The sequence below is a fragment of the Helianthus annuus genome, chromosome 3 (genome assembly GCF_002127325.2).
Source record: "Helianthus annuus cultivar XRQ/B chromosome 3, HanXRQr2.0-SUNRISE, whole genome shotgun sequence".
Taxonomy (NCBI): domain Eukaryota; kingdom Viridiplantae; phylum Streptophyta; class Magnoliopsida; order Asterales; family Asteraceae; genus Helianthus; species Helianthus annuus.
The window spans coordinates 121612705-121628772 of NC_035435.2; the positions used below are offsets into that span (position 1 = coordinate 121612705).

At 39.3% G+C, this 16068-nt stretch overlaps 1 non-coding gene across 1 annotated transcript; it reads right to left on the bottom strand.

Moving 5' to 3' along the window:
* Nucleotides 1-8198: 8198 nt before the first annotated feature.
* Nucleotides 8199-8305, bottom strand: LOC118491000. The gene has a single exon (XR_004890225.1). It is a non-coding gene; the product is annotated as a small nucleolar RNA R71 (small nucleolar RNA).
* Between the last annotated feature and the right edge of the window lie 7763 nt (nucleotides 8306-16068).

The following is a 16068-nucleotide window of genomic DNA, read 5'->3' on the forward strand; positions in this document are numbered from 1 at the left end:
TCATCACCATCAACATCATCAGTCGCCATCACCGAACACCGTACAACCTGAAGTAACCTGCAACATTCATCACCGGTCACCACATATCGTCTGTCCTTCTCGTCACCGTCGGACCATTACTGATCATCTTCATCTTCTCCGCGACTTCCCCGATCAACAGTAAACGTACTCTGGCGACCAGCTAGGTTATCACCTCCGGCGACCATTGTCATTATCATTGCCGGTGTCATCATCGCCGATCACAACACATCATCTTCATCTCCGGCGGCTGAGGTTCATTTTTAGGGTTTTGGTAGTTCGTGTTGTTGTGATCGAAGAAGACGAACAGGGTTTTAGACATCGTTTAGGTTTTTAATTTTATAATAATAATAATAGTTTAGTTATTTTATTTTATTTTATTAATTTATTAATTAAAAAAAAAGGGGTTTAGTCTATAAAAAAAATAAAAAATAAAAAATAAAATAAAATAAAAAATAAAAATAAAAATTTAAAAAAAAAATTAAAAAAAAAAAAAAAAGGTTTTTGTTTGTGATAACCGTTTTGACAAGTTTTGAGGTACGGTTTCGAAAGCGGGTTCGTTCGATTGCGTGCAAAGTGTTTGATTTAGCGAGTACACGGGTTCTCGTTGGTTTGTGTTTTGAGGAGAAGATCAAAAGTGTCAACTACCCTCTGAAATTATGACATTCATCACTAAAGAAGACATACTTTCTGTCTTTTGCACTCCTGAGTGCCGAGGAAGGGTTGAGGCTTATAGGATACAAAACGCTGAGTTAATCGAAGACTACAATGAAATTAAAAGGAAAAATTTCACTTTAACGAAAAACGAAAAACTTTTCAAAGAGAAAATCGAAGCTCAGCGTAAGGACATTGTTCAACTCAAGGACGATGTTAGTGTAGCTACGGCCCAACTCATCATAGTCAAAGAAAAACTGTGTGAGGTGACTAAAGAACTGGAGAATGTTAGGGATAAATACCAAATTAATCAGTTAAACATTAAAAAATTCGATTCCTCCAGTAAATTAGTCAAAAATCTGTGTGATCAACAATTAGCATATTCTAAAAAGAAAGGGTCGGGATTGGGTTATAATCAGACTCCTCCTCCGTACAATGATAATTACACTTATTTACCAATGACTGAGGAGGAGATGCTGAACGAAAGTAAAATGACTTATGGTTCGAAAAACAACAAGTCGTCTGTTCATGACAGACATGTTGAGCCACAAAAGTCTATTCCATTGAATTTTGTTCCCAAAGGCACAATTGATCCTAATGTTTCATCTTCATGTGCAGATGATAGCTCTGAAGTAAAGTGTGGTGATGTTCATGGGAGTGAACCGGTCATTATTTCAAATGTTTCTGAACCGTATTTTGAACGTTATTCTGAACCAACTGAGTCAGACATTGCTTTTACTAATTCTTTGTTTGCGTCGTTTTCTGCTTATGTTTCGTCGTGTGAGCCTGTTGTTTTGGGCGAGACTGATAATGATGTGTGTGTGGATAACTTAAACAATAATTGTGATGATGCTTGTTTTTCTGATAATGTGTCTGATTCTAACGTTTCTAATGTTTCAGTTGATGACAGTGTTACAGGTGAGGTCCCTCAGGACAAATTCAGTGAAACCACTGAAAATCCTTCTCAAGAGTATTCTGATTCCTCTTCTGAATCTGTCTCAGTGGGTGTCCCTAATGTTGAATCTAGTGGGACTCCATTGGAAACCGTAGCTGAAAGTAAACCACAAGTAGATTCACATGATACGTGTGTTGATGAAACACGTGTTGATGAAACTTCTACATCTTCTGAAATTAAAACTGAACCAGATTTTGAAAAGGAAGAGGTGGTCACATTGAATGAAAAGTCACAAGTAAATGTTTCTCATGCTTCTGCTAGTTCTGATCAACAGGTACAGAAACAATCAGAAAAGGCACATGGATCACAAGCAAAGCAACCTAAGCAAGCTCGGTCATCTAGACCCATCAAATCAGATAATGTTGCTAGCACTCCGAATCTCCAGACAGTGAAGAGACAAACTTGTTTCAACTGTGGAATTCCTGGACACATTGCTAGAAATTGTGTTCATCGTCCAAAAGTGCAACGAAATGCCAACATTCACTCTTGTGCTGGTGTTAGTGAGCCGGTTCACAACACGCAAAAGGAGCCAAATCGAGTAGATCAAAATCAGGGATATAAGAAGTCTGCTCATCAAGGACAATCACAATCTCCTAAGGCTCGTAATAAGGTGAAGAAAAGCTCCAATCAGAGAGAAAAGACGAAGAATGGTGCTCAGAGCAACAAGACTTTTGCGAACAGCAAATACAAGCACCCAAATTCATCTTCGTGTAAGAGTAATGTGCAGTCAAATCCAAAGCAAAAGGGACCGGTTTGTCCCTCTGGATCTGTTAGAGCAAATCAAGCTACTCAAAATGTCTTTCCGATGAAAAGACAAACTTGCTACAACTGTGGCATTGCGGGTCATATTGCTAGAAACTGCACAAGGCGTCCCTACGTACCCTACTATGTGCAAAATCAGAGGGTTACATCGAAGGATAACAATCATTCCAAGCCGATGAAGGTATCTTCACCTAAGGCAATGAAGAATGTGAATCCCAAGGTTAAACCTTCTGATGGGGATTGGAACGCTGCCAAAAACAAACGCAAAGTTGTTCAGGAACAAAAATCTGTTTTCAAAACTAACAAACCTGAACCAGTTAAAGTTGCTCAACCTAAGGCAACAAATGCGTTTACTGGACCGAAACAGATTTGGAAACCCAAATCCAAGGCAGCAATGTCTCCAATCCTTGAGACAAAAGGGGACTTATGTTTAAAGGAAGTGTCTTATTTTGATGCTTCTGGTAAACCCAGGACCACGATGGCCTGGGTACCCATGTCTTACTAATCTCCTTACTTTTCAGGAACAACTAAGGAGGAGCTGTTGACAATCTCTGGAATGTTGATAGCAGTTGTTCCAGAGATAAAACGGGTAACATTTCACTGTTGCAAAAAGTTCAAATTTTTTTTACAGATGATATGTTTCCTTTGGAGGAGATTAGAGAAGTAAGTAATGATCAGCAAAAGGTACCGTTTAAATTCAGTACTTTGATATGATTTTGATTAGTCTTCAATCTGATGATAGAACGGTTAAGCAAAAATATTTTTCTCTCTTTTTTCTTAGTTTATAACCTTGTATATAAAGTATCCTTTCTCTTGTAAAGGGTAAATTTGCGCAAAAATCCAAGATTTATGCACAAATTTAGGGGGAGAGAGAGACATATATAGTGTTTAGGGGGAGAAAATGAAAAAAATACAAAAACATTAGAAAAATGAAGAAGCCAAAAAAGAAAGATTGCATGATATGGGAAGTGAAATAAATGTTTGTGTTAAAGGGTTTGACTAACACATGTAAGGTGCCATAGCTGAAAAGACTAGGATCTACTGCGATATGTCGATAGGTTTGACGCTCAACATGATAAAAGATACTAAGTGATATAAACATAACAAACTATGTACCATGTGGGTAACATACCAACGGCGTATGATTTTATGGTCTTAAATCTTGCGTTGATAGATAGCCAACATCTGAGGTTTCGGGTCTTTATATTGTTGAATCATCCGGGGATATCTTGGCTGTCCTTCTGCTTAGAACTAAAATTGTACATGACCCCAGGAAAGAAAGTCACTTGGAATTAGCTCATTTCTATTTGAATGTCTGTATGTTTTCCCGATACACACAATTTTGATCTGATTCTGAAATCTTCTCTGAAAAAGTCGTGTACCTCCTCTGCTGCATCCAGATACATGCTGACCTGGAGGTGCTAGGCAACGACAGCTTCTGCTGCATCCAGATACATGCTGACCTAGCTGTACGTTGTCGCGCTGTAGATCTAAACACCCGAAAGAGGCCCTCTAGTGCCCAAAAGAAACCCCAATAAACCTATATCAAATTGAGAAAAACTCATTTGATTTGTATATTATACCATCTCTGCTAAAGATCTATTCTGTTCTTTTCTCAACCTATTCCCAGTTAAGATTTCAGAAATCTGGATTGGACTTGTGAAATATGTGGTAGGGAAAATACTTGCATGATAGAGTGTGCTGTTTACATTTCCGAGATTTGATTAGTATTTATTTGGGTGTTCATTGTTAAGAAATCAAAACATGATAAAACAGATTATATACAGACCTAGACACTGTCAAGATATCTTAAAGGATGACAACAGTATACTCACCTGCTACGATGAATTGTTGTGCTTACCTTGATCGCGGGGGTATGCCTTGGAATGGGACACACAGGTATAATAGTATAATATTATATTAAGCATATCACGAAGTTGAAAATTGAAAGTTGAGTGTTAAAGTTTAAGTGGACAAACATATTGGCAATCGCATAGACCAGTTTGATTAGGTTCGTACTGAAAAGTGTTCCTTAGTCTGCCTGAGAACGAATTTTGATCCCATTGCAATTGTAATTGTATATTATGATAGTTGTTTATATTTTGAGTTTTTATTTGTTTTAGTTCTTAAAATTAAAAAAATTAAAAAAAAAAAATTCAAAAATCCAAAAATAGTGTGTTTATTTGTTTTTCTTAAAATTAAAAAAATATAACCGTTCTTGAAGATTTGACTGATCATCAAAAGTTGAAAGAATTTAAATTGTGAAATTTCATGTACCTAGTGTTCATGTGGTACTCTCCCTGTTGCATAAGAAATGTTTGCTTATGAGTTTGTGAGCATGTGCAGAACTTGATTTCAATCAAGAACAGGGGTTGATGAAGATTGAGATGCTGTTAGTTGCTGAAGAAGCCAAAAGCATCACAACAACAAGATGTACCTGAGTCAGAAGAACCGGACACGAGACGCCGTCTGACAGTGAAAGTACATTTGAAGAAGTACCGTGAACTTGCTTGAAAGACAAAGACTGAAGAAGAAAAGAGCTGCTGAGAATCCTCCTCTCACATTCTTTTTGACAAGATTTTCAAGCAAATGCTGATCGAGATCCTGATATGAAGTTAACCACAAGAGCTGAAGAAAGAGACCCAGTGCTGAGAGTTCAGAAGTCAAGAACTTCCACAACATCTGCAGCATAGTGTCAACCATAGATTTCGTTGAAGACGTTGCTGAATTCAAGTTATGAAGACAATTTGATGGCATCAGTCTAGGGGGAGATTGTTAGGCCCTGAAGTGTGAGACTGACGCATCAAATTAGCACAAGGGGCTATGGTTACGAATTGGGTCGTACCGGGTTAGTTAGTATTAGGTTTTGGACCTTTATAGGTCACTTGGGCCAAGCTTTAGGCCATGTGGGCCAAGCAGGCCCAAGGGGAGCCCATGTAGGGAAGTGGGCTTGAGTTAGTATATAAACAAGTTTACAACTTGTTTTAGGGTTGGACATTCATAGTTACAATTTCTCTAGTTAGAGAGAGGCAATTGGTGGTGAACTTGTACCAGACGATTTTGCTTGTTCAAGTAATAGAATCGTGTGCAAGTTTAAAGGTGATTCGGTTTGTTCTTCGTTTCCATATTTTCGGTTCGTATTTTCATTGTTTTCGATTTGTTCTTGAATCACATCAAGTTTGGATTCCACACAAACTTGGTGTTGTTTGATATCATTGAAAGATCCGGTTAAACGGGACTTACAAAATCACATCAATTAAGGCATAAAACTAACCCTTTTTAAGTACTAATGTTGGAAAAAGAGTGTTTTTGTCTTCCTTTTGTATTTTCAGGATGAAATGAGCTCAAAATCACAAAAGAAGCAAAAAGACAACTAATTCTAGCATAAATACAAGAAAAGGAACAAAAGTGGACTGCCCGGACCCTCAACGGCACCTCCCAATGCAAAGGAGAAGAAACAGAGTCTGAACACGCCCCGTGTCCAGCGAACACGGGGGCGTGCCCAGGAAGCAGCAGAAAAGACAAACCAGTAGAAGCTTCCATTGCCCACCACGGGGCCGTGTCCAGCGGGCACGGGGGCGTGGTGAAAGTACAGCAGGCACATTAATTGTAATTCGCAATTACAATTAATGAAGAGAGAGAATGTCAGACGGGCACGGGGCCGTGTCCAGCGGACACGGGGCCGTGTCCAGCCTTCTGTTCAGCCTATAAATAGAGGAGCTTGGTTTCATTCTCTCTCATCCCTTGGCACACCACCTCTCTCACACTTCATCCACCACCCACCACCACCATAACACCATCATCCACCACCATCATCCATTGTCCATCGTAGAGTGTGTGAGTCGTCTCGGGATCCAAGATTGATCGTAAGAGTTCTTGACAATCAAGGCCATGTTTGCCTAAGTCTCTTACATCACTTGGTGAAGACAAGTGTTTAGTATAATACTTTTTATTTTTAATCTTTTGCACTTTTTATTTGGTTTTGTATTAATGACTTTAATAACTAGTTACTTATGTTGAAGGTGATCTTTCCTTATCGTTTGTCCGTGGTGTCTTGGCATTATTTTACTGTCTATATAAAATAAAAGATTTTCACCATTCATATCTCCACGGTCTATATGGAGGTATGTTGGCTACCTGGTCGGGGGTTAAGGGAACGGTTTGGTAAGGGTCTTGCCCTTGTTCAGCGTTTAGAGGTCTTGCTTGGGACCTGGGTCAAATTTAGTAGGATCTCCTTCAATGCCCATAGGTATTGGATGGCGGGGATCCAAACTCTTTGACCCCCTCATAAGTTAACTACTATTAATACTATAACCCGGCTATTTAGGACTGTATCCCTGCTGACTCAGACTACTTAGCCGAGGGTAACGTCACCGCCAAAAGCGGGGCCTACCACAATTTGCATTAATAACTTAATTCATTATCTTTCAATAATCCGACCCTTTAGGATTGTATCCTTGCTGACTCAAACTACTGGGTTGAGGGTAACGTCGCCTTCAAAAGAGGGGCCTACTACAATAACTAAGATAATCTCTTAAACAAGTGCAAAAGTGCAAAAATAATCAAAGATTATACTAATACACGTGTCGGATCCAAGTGATTCATCTTGTCTATCTGTTTTTATTTTATTTTATTTTTCAGCATTTAGTTAGTTTTTATTTTTCTTAGCTTAAAACATTTTTTTTCTAACTTTTTGATTTGATTAGACGTTGAGGATAAACCAGTACTAAAAGCTCTTGTGTCCTTGGACGACCTCGGTATCTTACCAACACTATACTACGTCCACGATGGGTGCACTTGCCCATATGTGTGTTTAGTGTTAGTGAATATCGTGTTTTATAAATTTAAAACTTGGCTAAAAGTGTAAAAAGGGCTTAAATATACATCAAAAATATATTACACTACACACGCATCAAGTTTTTGGCGCCGTTGCCGGGGACACAAGGATTTTAAGAAAGTTAGGAATCAACGGCCTAATCATATTTTTATTTTTCTCTAATTTTTTTAGGAATTTTTCTTAGTTTTTCAGCTTCTGTAGAACTCAGCACGGGGCCGTGCCTGGTCGGACACGGGCCGTGCTCAGCATCGTTACTGGCAGTTTTTGTTTTTCAAGTTACAGAAGGCTGACCACGGGGCCGTGCCGGTGCAACACGGGGCCGTGTCCAACTTCCAGTAACTGGGATCTGAAAAACAATCACTGTATTTCCGACCACGGGGCCGTGTTCGCTCAACACGGGGCCGTGGTGAACCTTCTGACCAACATTCTTTTCTGTTTTTATTGCAGGACTTGGAACCCGACGCCATCCTCACGTAGTGTATGAGCTCCAGTTCCAATAAAGACATAAAAGAACCGCTAGAAGAACCCGAACGCTTTCTCAGAAAAAGGTTAAAAGCCAAAAACCAAGAGAAGGTTTCGGGTGATCCACCCCCAATGGCGGACCAACGTACCCTTATGGATTATCTACGGCCCACCGTAGGTAATCTAGGCGCCGCTATCAATGCTCCGAATGTCGAAGCCAATAACTTCGAACTTCGACCGCATTTGATACAAATACTCCAGAACTCCGCAACCTTCCACGGGCTTGCGGACGAGGATCCCCATCTACATATAACTAATTTCTTAGAAATATGTGATACCTTTCGGATCAATGGAGCATCAAACGACGCCATCCGCCTCCGTATGTTTCCATTCTCACTAAAAGACCGAGCGAAAGCTTGGCTCAACACCCTCCCAGCTGGATCGGTAAACACCTGGGATGAACTAGCCCAAAAATTTCTATATAAGTATTTCCCTCCTGCTAAAACTGCTAAATTAATGGCTGAAATTAATACATACTCACAAGAGGACGGGGAATCCTTATATGAAACTTGGGAAAGGTTCAAGGAGCTATTACGCAAGTGTCCCCATCACGGCCTCGCAATATGGCAACAAGTGTCCACTTTCTACAATGGATTGTTGCCACACACTAGGCAGACACTTGATTCTAGCTCCGGGGGACTTTTAGGTAACCGACGCCCACATGAAATATATAATCAGATTGAGGAAATTACTCAAACCAATTTTCAATGGCACACCCCCCGGGGAAATAAGTATATCGCCCCGGGCGCCCATAAGGTCGACGAAAGCACCTCTTTACAAGCCCAAATCGAGGCCCTTTCTTCAAAAATAAAAAAATTAGAAATGACAAAAACAGTCTCGGTTATGGCTTGTGAGGGGTGTGGTGGGTCACATGAAAATTGGAGTTGCATGAAAGAAACGGACGATCAACAAGAAATGGTAAACTACATTGATAATAGACCTAGGCCGTCGGGTCCTCCAACGGGAACTTACAACCAAGGATGGCGAAACCACCCAAACCTTGGTTGGAGGGAACCCGGCAATAGTAGTAACCAACAAACCCAACGAACAAACTTTCAGCAATCAAGAAACGAGTCACAAAATTTCACTCAACAACAAGGTGGACGAGAAAGGCTTGAAGATACTATATCTCGCCTCGTCTCTGACACTGATAAGAAAAACTCGGAAAGATTTCTACAATTAGAATCTAATTTTAGGAATCAACAAGCTAGCATTCAAAACATAGAAAAATAAATAAATCAACTAGCACAAAATTTTTCCGAGAGACCGCAAGGCGCATTACCTAGCAATACCGAAACAAACCCACAGGCGCAAGTTCACCTCATCACACTACGAAACCGCACCGTAGGGCCTGCAGAAGTACCTCCACCTGCGGAAGAAACAATGCCAACACCTCTGCAGGAAAAGAACTCTCCTCCATCACCAGAGCCTACCAAGGCTCCTCGAGTTCCGTACCCCGGTAGGTTAATTCGTCAAAAGACCAATGAGCAATTCGCAAAATTCGAAAGTCTGTTAAAACAATTGCATGTCAATATTCCTTTTATCGAAGTCCTAACCCAAATGCCTAAATACTCTAAATTTATGAGGGACTTCCTTACACATAAAAAGAAAATTGAAAATTTGCAATTAGTTAATTTAGGCGAAGAATGCTCTGCCCTCGTACTCAATAAACTACCCCAAAAGAAAATCGATCCCGGAAGTTTCACGATTCCATGCTCAATAGGGGAATCACCCGTTCGCAATGCCTTGGCCGACTTAGGGGCTAGCATTAACCTCATGCCCTCATCGATGTTCAAAAGGCTTGGCTTGGGAACCACGAGCCCTACAAAAATAAGCATACAACTCGCTGATCGATCCGTCAAGTTCCCACAAGGTGTCATCGAGAATGTCTTGGTAAGGGTAAGCAGATTCGTTTATCCAGTTGACTTTGTCATACTTGACATGGAGGAAGACACCGAGGTCCCCCTTATACTAGGGAGACCCTTCCTTGCCACAGCACAAGCAGTGGTAGACATGAATGACGGGACACTGACTTTGAGGTATGGGGATGATGAGGTGAAGTTCGGAGTTGGGAAGAGAATAGAGGACGACGACCCAGTCAATTACATGAAGGTTATTGATTCAAGCTTGGATGCCGCTCTCCGACGGTGTAACTTGGGAAGCAAGGCGCTCCACTCAAAAGATATATAACCTCGAATCGGGTCTAGCCAAGGACCCTTATAAACGTGGCGCACCACGGAGGCATTCCGCGGATCTATCCTTAGTTTAGTTTAATCTTTTAGTTTTTGCAGAATAAAACACACTCATGGTGGTAATGGATGAAAAAGGGAACGAGAAAAATGGAACCATGCAAGAAGAACAGAGCAACCCGACAAAAATCTCCATCACAGAAGGCTCAACACGGGCCGTGCCCAACCAACACGGCCCCGTGCTGAGCCCCCTGCAGAAAATCACCCAGTTCAGGTAACTGGACACGGGCCGTGTTCAGCGGACACGCCCCTGTGTCCACGCTTCTGTTTTTATTCTCTAATTTTTGTTACTGGCACTTGACCACGGGGCCGTGCCCGGTCAACACGGGGCCGTGTCCAGGATGCCAGTAACACAAAACTTTGCTTTTAAACCCACTTTTACACATTCTAATCAACCAAAAACTTTATTTTTGGACACATTGAGGACAATGTGTAATTTAAGCGTGGGGGGGATGCTAAAACCTTGAAATTTTGCAAAATCCTAAACACAAGCCTTACACAAAACTCTATTGGAACCGCTAAACATCCCAAATTTTTTCAAAAAAAAAAAACTTTTTCATTTTTTTTATTATTTACTTGTCTTAGTTTAAGTTGGGAATAACAAGTTCTAAAAAGGTTATATTTTTACAAGTTTACAAGCGATAGCGTCATGATAAAAAGAACCAACACAAGAAAATTATGAAACGGCATGACAAGCTTAGTTAAAAATTCGATTATATATACTTGATCACATAAAAACCCATTCCCACAAAAGTGAGTTTTGAGCCTTTATTGAGCATAAAAATATACACATCTTTAGATTAAATGCTCATTTTTCGTTTCTTGTGTGAATAGCCGCTCGGTTCTTACAAATCTAGAACTTGCCACGACGATACATTCCCGGTCCTTACCAACTTAAACCCAAGTAAGTAAATGATGGAGGCATTAGGACTAACCATTTTTCTTTCAAAACCATTATTTTTCATTTTTTTTATCACCTACCCAAAAATCCCCCTAGATAGCCCCTTTGAGCCTAAACCTTTCATTTCATTACCCCAAAACCCTTTTTACCCACCAAAAACCTTTTTATTTTTCACCCTTTATTTTAGTAACAAACTCGGTTTTTCGTAAACTCGCCTTTTTATGTGATGAAAAAAAAAATTATATGGTGAAGTCAAAAACAAACAAAAGCTATATAAAAGCTTGTTTGGAGAAATACTTCAAAATAAAAAGTCACTAAAAACAAGGTATTTTACGAAAACCGACGCTTTTTACGATTTTTGCCCTTTTTACTAACCGCTAACCCAACCCCCCACCTTTAACCCAAGCCTAACCCTTCACCCAAAAGTCCTCTTGATATTTACAAAGGTAAAAAGTTAAAAAGGAGGAGGATTGATTGCTTGGCAAGCCTATGGAAGGCGTAAGTTCCGTGCCGCTCTCGAGAGATTCACTAAAATATACACCTTCGGCCGAGTGTGAGTGATCCCCCGTGAGGTATGTGAACTTGTATATAAATGGAATTTTAATAAGGCATGTTATGCCCAAATAAGTGATTTATCTTGTAAACGTTCAAATTAAATCATAACGAATAGGATTGTAAATAAATAAAAATAAAACTTACAAAGACCTTGGATTCCCGACACTCTAGGACAAGCTAAAAACCTTCTCTTCTACCTATTCCATTTGGGAGTGTAAGCCACATTTAGAGAGTTTTGCTTGAGGACAAGCAAAAGTTCAAGTGTGGGGGTATTTGATGTGTGTAAAATGCAACATATAAATCACATCAATTAAGGCATAAAACTAACCCTTTTTAAGTACTAATGTTGGAAAAAGAGTGTTTTTGTCTTCCTTTTGTATTTTCAGGATGAAATGAGCTCAAAATCACAAAAGAAGCAAAAAGACAACTAATTCTAGCATAAATACAAGAAAAGGAACAAAAGTGGACTGCCCGGACCCTCAACGGCACCTCCCAAGGCAAAGGAGAAGAAACAGAGTCTGAACACGCCCCGTGTCCAGCGAACACGGGGGCGTGCCCAGGAAGCAGCAGAAAAGACAAACCAGTAGAAGCTTCCATTGCCCACCACGGGGCCGTGTCCAGCGGGCACGGGGGCGTGGTGAAAGTACAGCAGGCGCATTAATTGTAATTCGCAATTACAATTAATGAAGAGAGAGAATGTCAGACGGGCACGGGGCCGTGTCCAGCGGACACGGGGCCGTGTCCAGCCTTCTGTTCAGCCTATAAATAGAGGAGCTTGGTTTCATTCTCTCTCATCCCTTGGCACACCACCTCTCTCACACTTCATCCACCACCCACCACCACCATAACACCATCATCCACCACCATCATCCATTGTCCATCGTAGAGTGTGTGAGTCGTCTCGGGATCCAAGATTGATCGTAAGAGTTCTTGACAATCAAGGTCATGTTTGCCTAAGTCTCTTACATCACTTGGTGAAGACAAGTGTTTAGTATAATACTTTTTATTTTTAATCTTTTGCACTTTTTATTTGGTTTTGTATTAATGACTTTAATAACTAGTTACTTATGTTGAAGGTGATCTTTCCTTATCGTTTGTCCGTGGTGTCTTGGCATTATTTTACTGTCTATATAAAATAAAAGATTTTCACCATTCATATCTCCACGGTCTATATGGAGGTATGTTGGCTACCTGGTCGGGGGTTAAGGGAACGGTTTGGTAAGGGTCTTGCCCTTGTTCAGCGTTTAGAGGTCCTGCTTGGGACCTGGGTCAAATTTAGTAGGATCTCCTTCAATGTCCATAGGTATTGGATGGCGGGGATCCAAACTCTTTGACCCCCTCATAAGTTAACTACTATTAATACTATAACCCGGCTATTTAGGACTGTATCCCTGCTGACTCAGACTACTTAGCCGAGGGTAACGTCACCGCCTAAAGCGGGGCCTACCACAATTTGCATTAATAACTTAATTCATTATCTTTCAATAATCCGACCCTTTAGGATTGTATCCTTGCTGACTCAAACTACTGGGTTGAGGGTAACGTCGCCTTCAAAAGAGGGGCCTACTACAATAACTAAGATAATCTCTTAAACAAGTGCAAAAGTGCAAAAATAATCAAAGGTTATACTAATACACGTGTCGGATCCAAGTGATTCATCTTGTCTATCTGTTTTTATTTTATTTTATTTTTCAGCATTTAGTTAGTTTTTATTTTTCTTAGCTTAAAACATTTTTTTTCTAACTTTTTGATTTGATTAGACGTTGAGGATAAACCGGTACTAAAAGCTCTTGTGTCCTTGGACGACCTCGGTATCTTACCAACACTATACTACGTCCACGATGGGTGCACTTGCCCATATGTGTGTTTAGTGTTAGTGAATATCGTGTTTTATAAATTTAAAACTTGGCTAAAAGTGTAAAAAGGGCTTAAATATACATCAAAAATATATTACACTACACACGCATCAGGTGTTTTTAGCTCTTGTTCAGCAGGGTTATAAGTTGCTTTCTTTGTCGCATAAAAATCTTTAACCCCTTTGGCCTTTCCCTCGACCATTTTCCCAAAAAATTTCTTAACATTCCCATTGAATGCTTTATCAACATCAAATTCCTTCTGATCAGAATAGAATTGAGTTGAGATCTCAACCTTACCAAATTTTTGCTTAACATTTTCAACCTTCAAAGATGGAATTTTAACATCATCCATTGAAGACAATGATATTTCTTCTTTTACTTCAACCTGTGGCTCCTCTGATTTTGTGGAATCAGGTTCATTGCCGACTTTCTCATCAGACTTTTTAACAACCCACATTTGGTTATCCTTGGCTCTCTTTTTGTAAAAAAATTTTCTTTGAACACTCACCAACTTCATAAATTGAATTTTCAAAAATTTTGAATTTCTCAGTTAGTGGTTCAACATCAACAACTTTTTCTTTAAGTTTTTCAGAAACTCCCTGTTTTGTCTTAGTATTCGTCGGAAAATTCCATCCAATGTGACCAGCTTCATTGCATTTAAAACAGGTTCGGGTATCCTTTCTGTGAAAATTCCAGTTCCTTTTCTTTTCTTCTCAGTAAGAAAATCCTGGTTTGATTGTTTCCAGAAAGGTTTCTTCTGTTCTTCCTCAGCACTTCCTCCTGAAACAAATTCTGTTTTTGTTTTAGAATTTTTCTCATTTTTATAATTTTCAGGTGGAACAAAACCTAGACCTTTCTTTTTGAAATTACCATTATGGTTTGGTTTCTTTTGAAAACTAGAACCAGAATTGTAACCTTTTTTCTTGTTTAAACGTTGTTGAACTCTTGAAGTGTATTTTTTAGGTTTTTCCGTAAGATATATTAATTTCTATCATTTTGAAAACCTTTTTGATCATTTCAAATCTAATACTTCTTATTGGAAACTCTTTGTCAGAGTATAATTTGTCAGAATCATTCAAAGTATATGCTACTTCAAATGTTTCATCATTCAAATTCGATTTTGATAACAAAAACTCTTTACTGTAAATCCGTTTAACCGACGATTTTGGACTGTTGACTGACGAACTTGAACCTCCAGACTCAGAATTTGACTCAGACTCCTCATCTGTATCCAACACCTGATCGACCACCTTTTTGATTAACTCAGACTCATGATCAGTGTCGGATGATGTGAAAGTGACATCAATGTTTTCTAGTAATTCATCAGTTGTATCGGTTTTTAACTTTATATTGACTGCCTTTTGAACTTGCTCCTCATTTGGTTTTCTGGGAGAATAACCTTCCCAGATCGGGGGTGGACACTTGTTATAACTCACAGTAGGTTTCTTACCAGTATCCTTCTTCTTTGGCTTGTCATCCTGAAAAGCTTCCATACCTGCAACAGTCGGATAGATTCGATCAATAAGATAATCAGAACTAGAATAACTCTGTAATAATCGTCTGATCCTCTCATTTTCTATTTTTTCGGTTTCCAACTCTTGCTTCCACTTTGCACTTTCTTCAATGTAGAAATTTATAGCTTTTTGCTTTGTCATCATCACAGTATTCAGCATTTGCAATGCATTTTCTCGTTCAGTATTAGTTTTCTGCAAACCAGTTACTGTCTTGTTCAAAACATCGTAAGATTCTTTCACATAGTTGAGATTGAACAATAATTGTTCTTTCATCTTCTCATACTCAGCCAATTTTTCATCTTTTGCTGCACATTCTTTGCAAGATTCTAGACACTTTGTGCATGGCTTGATAACTTCCACAATCTTTTCTACTTCGATGATTTTCTCAACTTCAACAACTCCTTCAGCTTCAGTCACCTTTTCTGTTTCATCAATTTCCTCAGCAATAATTTTAACTTCTTAATTTTGAACAATCTCATCTTGTTGAGCAACACTTTCAGACTTCACCTGCTTTTGTTCTTTTGCTGCTCTTCTCTCCTTCAGCTTCTCCAAGCGATCTGCAAAATAAAAATGAAAACTTTCAGGAGAGAGATGAGATTTTGCAACACTAATATGTTTTTCTTCTTCATCATCACTACTGTCATCAGTTGGTGATTGATCAAACTCAATTGTCTTGTCAGAATTATCATCTGAAGAATCAGAATCAGAATCAGAGTCAGATGGTGTTTGATCAAAAACAATTGCCTTTTCTGAACTTTCATCTGAACTAAGTGAGCTTTCTTCAGATGAAACAGACTTTTCATCTTCATTCTTCATACTAACGCCAATAGATTTCATCCACACAGTAAACATATCTGGTTCTTTCACAATTTTAGCAATGAAAGCTTTATACTCTCCTTTCTCATCCACAAACATATCCCAGCTGAAACCTTCAGGTAACCTTTCATCATCTTGATTGATTAAGCATGCTTTGCTATCGGACGAAATGTATTTGTTCCAGCTAAAATTTTCTTGATTCGCCAAACATGCTCTCTTTGAATCCTCTATCACTTTTCTACCATGAGCCACTTGTGGTTCTTGTTGTTGTTGTTGACCAACTTGTTGATATATGGCTTTCCGGTAGTAATCATCTTTTCCGAATGGATTCTTTGCCTCACTTGCTTCCCTATTCTTGCATTCCCTCTTGAAATGACCTTTCTCCCTGCATCGAAAACAAGTACCTTTAGATTTATCAAAACCTAAAGT